Raw genomic sequence first — 8,756 nt, forward strand, 5'->3', positions numbered from 1 at the left:
CATGTCAATGAATCCCACTATTATATATAAGACACTAATAAAAACATTTTTAAAAAGGCTTTTAAAATCAAAAGTCAGTTTTCAATACCTAGGAAACTTACACTTGGGACAGAATTCTGTTACCAAAAATGTTGTATTCAGGTTTTCTTATTATTTGAAAATAAAGATCAAGTCAAGATTTTTTTTTCCCCAGTAATTTTTGCCTTAGGTGATTGAACTTCAGGCAAGGTAAGTGACTGCTTAAAAGGAAGGAAAGGCATGAGTGGCTGACAGTCTGACTCTCCCGGGAAATCATTGACATGCCAATTAACTGGTTTTCCAACCAAATACTTCTAAAGAATGTGGCCAACCAATCCATCTCAGGGAGAGAACTCATTCCAGGCTGTTCTCTGTCAGGACATGAAGCTGTGCCCCCGTCTCTCCCCCAGGTACACAGGTAGGATTAGAAAAGTAAGTCTTAACAGTCAGCAGAAGTGAACCGGAAAACACCTTGCGTTCTTTTCCGGCTCCCAAAGAAGCATCAACTCCCTTTCCTCCATCTAATAGAGATAAAGAGCTTCAAAATTATCATTACAGAAGGATTTGGTTTTTCAAGTTCATTTCTTCCCCTCGCTGGCATTTTCTGCAGTGTAATGACAATATGGAAGATATTTTGAAAGATTAAGCTTCGGTTTGAACTGTTTCAGAATTTACATAAGGAGAACAGACTCAAAATAGAGATTTGCTCTTTCCATAGATAATCTGCTGTCTTTCCCCAAGGAAACCAAATTTAAACAAAATTGAAACCTTTCAGAAAGACTAAAATTGGGTGAGTCTTGCCTGGGGTCATCTTCACGTCTCCAGGACCCCACCACCTCCACCCCGACACACAACTTCTGCTGGTCTCAGGATCCCTGCCATGAGACCTCTGAGTTCCACCTGGGTGGGTCTTGCTTTCAGTCAAGACAGTAGAGGGAAATTCATGACATTACATTTGCCTAGTAAGGCACAGCTAACTCACTGGCTGACTACTAGCTCCTAAATACATCTGGAAACCTGTTTTGGTTTATTTTAACTGGGAACACATTTCACTGTTTTGAGCATCTCTGATATATGTATTTATAAGCTATAAACATAAATCGTTCTTTGAATATATTGTGTACAATTTATAATATACACAAAAATGGAACACATAAAGTATTTAAGTAACCATAAATAGGAGTTCTAATATCTTCTTTATTTCACTCCCACTGGCACCTGGACAGCTGACTTTGCAGATACTGGGTTGAACACTAATATCATAGCCCAGAAGCGACAGTGATGTGGGACGTGCCGGCAGACTGAGAGGAGGCAAAGGCGCCCTAATGGAGACCTGGTTTTATGACTTGACTGCATCCAGATTCATTCTGAGTCATTTTTTTAAAAATTCCAACTCCCACTAACGCAACAATATCATGCATTCGAATGACTAACAGTTAAGCTAATAATAAATCTATGAAGTTATGCATACCTCAGAATTGGTTCAACAAAACTGAAAGAAGTTGAGAGAATGTACTCAACCCCATCTGCTAGAAACACAGTTCCCATCTCTTTCTAAGAAACGATGGAAAATGAGATTGTTCTTTAGAATATGGGAGGGTTATTACCGGAAACTGAAAAACACATGATAAAAAAAATATCCTGAACATGTTGAAGCATAAGTAAAGATTGTGAACTCTGAGAAATTTATTTCTAGGTACTTTAGATTATATATATATATATTTTTTTTTTTTTTTTGAAGAGATCTATTTTGTTTTCATTAACATTATGAAAAAAAATCATTAAAATATCTCTGGGTTTTTAATACTAACAACAGAACTTTAGTAGGTAAATGTTGAGGAGTTTGTGGTTGGTTAAGAGAAAAAGTTTTTTACGAACCTCTATTATCTTTATTACCTGCAATATCACCACTGATTTCTTGGAGAGAGGATGGCAGGAAAATGCTCAGGCAGAAGGTTCACTGCAAAGAGAACCATGGAAGAAGCTATTTGCTTCAAAGAACAGATCAAAGGGAGAGAGCTGTTTCATTCACGCAGACTCTCATACGTCCCATCATTCATCACGTTTCCGTTGAATTCCGAAAACGTGTTAGGCATCGAGCACGCAGAGCAGAGAGATGCCACACTCAATTTGTTCTTAAGGGACCAGCCCTGGAGCTCGGGTGGCCCTCTACTCTTGCTATCTAGGTGGAATTCTAAAGAATACGGTATAATTGCAAACAATGAAGGTAAATTAAAAACCCTGAATGATTAAGAACTATGGTCGCATACTCTGCTACAAATTTAATGAACAGCTTCGTGATAGGAATATCAGGGTTACAAGAGCGGACTGAGACTCGGCCACACCGAGGACGTATCCCCGCAGCAGCATTCCCTGGCTGTGTGCTTGGGTAAATTAGCTCACCTTGTTAAATATCAGTTTTCCCGTGTGTAAAGGGGATAATAGGAATGCTTATCTGAGAGGTCAACACTCCAGTTATGGGGAATGAATGAGACAATCTCTAGAAGGCACTTAGGGTGACGCCTGATGCAGCGAATATCAGCTCTTCCGTATCTGTTAATCCTAGTAACCGATGCGCTGGCGATTGCTGTGACTCTTATCTCCATTCTACAGATGGGAGAAGTCAGGCCTGAGCATTAGGAGCTTGCAATGTGATTATGATGGCCTGGACTCCAGGCTTCTTGGGGACATCTACATAGAGGCACCAGCCCAGGAAAGAACATAGAGCAAAATCATGGTGATTCAATGAAGAAGGGAGGAGAAGATGTTCCAGAAAGAATCACTTCCCCCATTTCTTCAAGAAGAGAAGACTGAGTGTCAGAAAGTAGATCAGAGATATTTTTCATTATGTGGATGTTAACTGACTGTGTGGAGTACACAGATCTACACGAAAAGATGAAAGGTAGAACCCTGGGATTTTAGAATTATAGGTGGATTTTGGCTTTCTCCCCCACTAACAAATGAGAAAGAGGAGATTTAGGAATCTTATTAAAACACAAAACAAAACAACAGCTGTGCAGCTGGGAGACGCCAAAGAAATGTTGTGCTACTCCAGCGTTCAAACCTGAGTGTAAAGAGCACTCTGAGGTTTCTCTGCAGTTTTCCCCTTGGTTTCATATTTTGTTGCTGTTTGACATTTACTTGTAAAGAGTGTGTTTAATACATGTGTTGAATCACACCCAAACATTTTTTCATTTTTATTTGTATCACACTGGTCTGCAGAATTTCTTCCTGTCTAGTCCAGAATCTCAAATTTCTATACTCCTGTGCTGTCCCCTTAATTATAGTTCCAGCTCTATGTTGGTGGCGGTGACCAGGAAGGTCATTTAAATCCAAAAGCACTGAGCCACGAGGAACCCTCTTACAAATTTCCACTAACTGGAGCAAGACTCTGCACCTGCGTCCGGTAGAGCTGCTTGTGGAATTAGCCCCAGCCTCTCTCCCAAGGCTGTTCCCATTGGTACCCGGTGACCTTGTGCTGTGCAGATATTCCTGCTGTTTCAAGCCTGCCCATCTAACAGGAAAAAAAAAAAAAAAAAAAAAAAAAAAAAAAAAGGAATAACAACAAAAAGCATCAAATGAAACACTCATGTTAGCCCTTTTCTGTTTGAATGATAGAAATAGCAATGATGAATCATGACTTCCTTTCATGTATTTATGAACTCACATTTCCTACCAAGACTTAAGTGTGAGAAAACATCAAGGTTTGACCAACAATGCTGAAGTTTGATGTCATCTGTGTGGCTTATGACTGTTTGTTTTTGTTTTGTTTTTAACAAAGCAGTCTTTGGGTATTTTTTTTAATTCCATTAAGGTTCACTGAAGATAACAAGCTTTCCCATATAATTGGGATGCTTGCTTTCTTCACTCAAGAGAATTTGAAATCCAAGAATGGCTTTACAAACAAATAACTGACTTCTAAGGCCCCCCAAAATAACCACAATAATTACAAATTAAGAGAAATTTTCCTCACCATTTTTGCCATACAAGGGAAACAGAGTGGGTCTTTCTTGACCTATAATTTCAACAAGTCAAATTTTGCTGGTAGTTTTTGCCATATTTTTAAGGCCTTATGAGAAACATATGCACCATTTATTTCTAGGAACACTGAATACAATCACTAGACACAACAATTAGTTGAACAGAAAGTGCATGCATGCTACCTGGAAGATAAACTAATGAATAACTTTTTGCATTTGTAATATATTTACATAATCTTGAGATGTGAAACAACAAATAAAAGGTAAGATTATCTGAAGTCCCTTTAGTCTGCCTCCATCTCAGATAACTGAGTAGAAATAAAGATGTCTGTCGGGCTGGAGGTGTAACTCAGAGGCAGAGCTCTTGCATAGCATGTGGGAGACCCTGAGGTGATCCCCAGCATTGCCAAAATAAGCCTCTACTCAGCGGCTCAGGAGGCTGAGGCAGGAGGATCACAAGTTCAAAACCAGCCTCAGCAAAAGTGAGGTGCAAAGCAACTCAGTGAGACTCTGTCTCTAAATAAAATACAAAATAGGGTGGGGATGTGGCTCTGTGGTCAAGTGCCCCTGATTTCAATCCCTGGTACCCCCTTCCCCCTCAAAAAAGAAACCCTAGATACTCAGTGTCTTCCTGTAATCTTTTGTCTGTATTTGCCTTTTGGGGAGAAAGCATTGGTTGGAAGGTAGTATTTTTGTATCCTTAACTGTATGTGGTACATCCTTGAAGGCAGGAGTTGAAACCTTTGGGAAATCACAGGATGATGTTAAAGATCCTGAAAATGACACTGACTCTTACCTGGACAGCATCTTACTGAACACCTCTCCTGGTTTACAGCTGATATTATTTCTGCCCCTTGTTCCTGCTGTCTCTTTCCCCTCCATCATCTGCGCAGAGCGGTGTGCTCAAGAACGACTGCACATTTGCTTCAAGGCTTGTACTTTTAAAAACCATTAATATATTTAATATAATATCATATCAATGTATAATCAAGTTCACTGGAGGCAACTTATTAATCACTGTATCAATTTCCTTTTTAAATTTTATAAGGATTCTTTGTTACAGGTCCCACAATCAAATCTTCAAAAGGAGCTGCTATAAACATCGATATGACTGCGTTACTATAGTATGCTAATTTTAAGTCTTTTGGGGTCTAAACCGAGGAGTGGGTCAAAAGGTGGGTCCATTCCAAGTTTTCTAAGGATTTTCCACACTGCTTTCCAGAGTGGCTGCACCAATTTGCAACTCTACCCACAATGTCAATTCACAATAGCTAGTTTGTGGAACCAACCTAGATGCCCTCCAACAGATGAATGGATAAAGAAACTGAGGTACATATACACAACGGAATATTATTCAGACATAAAGAAGAATAACATTATGGCATTTGCAGATAAATGGATGGAATTGGAGAATATCGTGCTCAGTGAAATAAGCCAATCTCAAAAAACTAAAGGCCAAACTAAAGGAAAACTCCCTGATTAGTGGAAGATGATATATAATGGGAGGTGGGGCATGGGGAGTGAGAGAAGAATGGAGGAACTTTAGATTATGGAGAGGGAAATGAGAGGGAGGGGGGGTATGAAAAATGGTGAAATGAGATAGACATCATTATCCTATGTACATGTATGATTACTCAAATGGTATGAATCTACATCGTGTACAACCATAGAAATGAAAAGATATACCCCATTTGTGTACAATGAATCAAAATGCAGCCTGTAAAAAACAAAAAATAAATATATAATTTAAAAATTTGTTTTAAAATCTTCAAAAGGAGATTTGAAATCTTTAGATCTTCACAGGAAGTTTCTTTTCAACAAGCCCAGCTTGAACCTGGCCCTCTCAACTCCTCCCATGTAGGTTTGGTTTTGTTTATGGTTTTTCTTTTCATTGACTTTTATTTCCCTTCTGTTTTTATGATGATCAGCCGTCTATCTCTTGCTCCCTTCCCTTCCTTTTCCTCCTCTCTCACTCACCCCCCCCCCCACTTGCTCTGGAATACTGTTTAACTTTGAGAAAGGCTTGGGTTTTTCTCTTCAATACCTTTATGTTCCTACATGTGCTGTTCATTTTCTGCTGTGAACAATATTGAAGTCAATTCTTTTACTCTTCTTCTTCTTCTCCAAGGACTTGATTTGAAGTAAATCGTTGCTCTGTTAATACCTATAAGGCAGTCAGCAAAACTTCTGTTTTTCCTAAATACTTTCCATTTCCCTCCATTTTTAGGTTGAGGAACTGAACACACCTTGACTGAAACACCATTTGAAACCATAGTCTCCTTTGCTTCAGTTCCAGTTTTATTTAGTTTTCGTTCAGTACATTTAATTTTAATTCTATACTTAAAGATTCTTTTAATGACCACATCCAAATTTCAAGTTGGTTCTTCTCTATTCTTATTTGTCTGAAGTTTATTCCCTACTTAATTCCTCTGGAAGTGCTTATTCAAACATTATTTCTGGAATTCCTGTATGTTATAAACTACCTATCTATAGCCTATGTATTTCAAGGTCATTTTGCTAGATTAACAATCCATGACACATATTTTCTTCCCTGAACTGTCTTAAATATGTTACTATATTTCCTTTTTCTTTTTATTTGTTCTTTTTAGATATACATGACAGTAGAGTGTATTTTGACATATTGTACATGTATAGAGTATAACTTATTCTAATTAGGATCCCATTCTTGTGGTTATACATGATGTGGAGTTTCACTGGTCATGTATTCATATATGAACATAGGGAAGTTATGTCCTATTCACTCTGCTTACTTTCATATACCCATCTCCCTCCCTTCCCTTCATTCCATTTGTCTTGTATAGCGAATTTCTCTTCTCCTCTGCTCCTTATTGTATGTTAACATTTGCATATCAGAGAGAACATTTGGCTTTGGTTTTTTGGAATTGGCTTATTTCACTTAGCAGGTTAGTCTCCAGTTCCATCCATTTACCAGAAAATACCATAATTTCATTCTTCTTTCTGGCTGAATAATAGTTCATTGTGTATATACACCACATTTTCTTTATCCATTCATCTGTTTGTATGTTTTTAAACTTTTCTTAGATGAAGGAAGTGAGAAAAATTATCTTGACAACCCATAATGTAAGATTGCTAGGAGATTTTAAAGTGGAAGATGCTTAAAGCTCTTTAAGAGAAAAAGAGGACCCAAAGGATAAGAAGAACTTTGCATACAGGGTCGTTCCAACATGCCCTCTGAAGGTGCAGTGATTGAATTTGCTGAAACTTAGTAACAATAGGCAGATTAGCAGAAGAAAAGGCATACAAATTTATTACCATGCACATGTTCCTGGGACCCATACACAATATGAAAATTAAAGAGGGGCCACAGGATTGAGGCTTAAAAAACCTTTTCTAGGAGAGGGAAGTAAGGGGGAGCATGGGCAGTTTTAGAGTCATAGTTAAATGATTTTTTAAAAAAATTTTAAGGTGTAGGTGGACACCTTCCTTTTACTTATTTTTATGTGGTGCTGAGAATCTAATCCAGTGACCCACATGTGAGGCAAGTGCTCTACCTCTGAGCTACAACCCTGGCCCCCAAGTTAAATGATTTTTAGTGGAGAAAATGGGCTTACAAAACAGACAATGATCTGGGACAAAATTTCTCTAGGTTCTAGGTATGACATTTGTCTTTCAGCCTCTTTCTTTGTGATAGGAGTTTCATCTTCCTTGGTTAATGGCATTTCAATAAGTGTGAAGCCAATGGACAGATCTGGTCTTTAGGCAGAGAAGAAAACTTTAAAGAAAAGTCCACCCTGCATCTGCTGCTAGCCAGGTACTTTTGGTTTGAAGTCTATAGAGTCCATGTTCTCCGGAGGGACAGAACCAATGGAATGTATGTAATCACAAAACAGGATTTATTAGATTGGTCTACACGGTCAGAGGATGATGTCTCACTATGGCCATCTGCAGGTGGGAGAACCAGTATATGGAGTCTCAGAATAAGAGGGACCAATGAGGAAGCCCCAGTTCAAGGCTTAGGATCTGGAAGCCCCTGGAGAGTCACTGGTGGGGTCCATGTTCAAAGGCTGAAGAACCTGGAGCCTGATGTTCATGGGCAATGGCAGTAGAAAAACTGCACCCTATCAAGGAAGGTCAAGCCAGGCACAGCCAGCACTGCCAAAAGCTTTCTTCCCCTATTTGGTTTCAGATGGAGCCTCTGCCTCTTGGACTGTGAAGCCCACATTCAGGATAAGTCTCGTCCCCTCAATTTTCTGACCCATACATGATCATCTCTGGAAAAACCCTCACAGACATACCCATAGACATATTAGCGCTTAGCCTAGTTTCTAGTTCTTTCAATCCAGCCAAGTTGACGACCAAGATTAACCAGCACAAAGTCCCAAGTGGCATGTTGGGGTACTTTTTCCTGAGCCTCAACATAAGCAAACAACCAAGTAACCATAGGGAGCATTTCTGAAGTGCCTCTATATAAGCACTGGAGACTCGTCATCTAACTCCCGTATCCTCCCTGCAGGTGGTAACAACACCGACCTCAGGGGAGCCAGCCAGGAACCAAAGCCAGGTCTTCACCATTTTATTTCAGTCTCTTCAACTGGCGAATGATCTCACCAGGCTCCTTCCTGACCTGAGTTTGTCTTGGCTATCCCTCTACTTTTGTTGTTCCTCTCATGTGGCTGCATCTCTGCCTCCACTTCGACCTTCTCTTCAGTCACTTCATCTCTCTGAAAATGTATATATGTCAGTCAGCTTTGCATCACTATGACCAAAATACCTGTC

Source organism: Sciurus carolinensis, chromosome 15 (assembly GCF_902686445.1).
Source record: "Sciurus carolinensis chromosome 15, mSciCar1.2, whole genome shotgun sequence".
In the NCBI taxonomy this organism is placed as follows: Eukaryota; Metazoa; Chordata; class Mammalia; order Rodentia; family Sciuridae; genus Sciurus; species Sciurus carolinensis.